Genomic DNA, 636 nt, shown 5'->3' on the forward strand with positions numbered 1-636 from the left:
TATATAAATAATTGGTTTACACTGTCACTTTTTAGATTTAATTTTATTGTATACTTTATTTGCAATATTGTTATTGCAATTAAATTTTACATAACTAAGAATGTTGTTACTATTAATCAATCATTAAATATGTTGCTTTTCAGTATGAAGTTCATAACAATTGTAATTTACTTAATTTTGAATAGTGTTTCATTTAATAATTTTTATTAATATTATATTTTATTTATGTTTATATATAATATTTCCTTCTTTCATTGTTCAATTTATTTAAAATAACTGATTATTTCCTATTAAAACATCCTTATTCTTGTATACATTATCAATTGTACTCAGCTGATGTAAATAGTAAGATACATACTTCATTATCAGTTTAGAAATAATATTTATTATGACTAGCAATTAATCAATGTTTTTTTTTTCTTTTTTGTGAATATGCAGTATACACTTGCATCTAGGAGGATTATCATTTCATTATGATTGTCTGAGGTAACTATGTTCCACTTTTCTTAATATGTTATTTAATTTATTAGGAATTCAGAAATTTGAGAAACATGGTACATAAATTTGTAAACTGCTAAATATTTATTACTTTTGATATAGATATTATTTATTACCTGATGAATTGTATATAGTTTA

Source organism: Halyomorpha halys, unplaced genomic scaffold (assembly GCF_000696795.3).
Source record: "Halyomorpha halys isolate HHAL.00 unplaced genomic scaffold, Hhal_1.1 Scaffold1026.1, whole genome shotgun sequence".
Taxonomy (NCBI): Eukaryota; Metazoa; Arthropoda; class Insecta; order Hemiptera; family Pentatomidae; genus Halyomorpha; species Halyomorpha halys.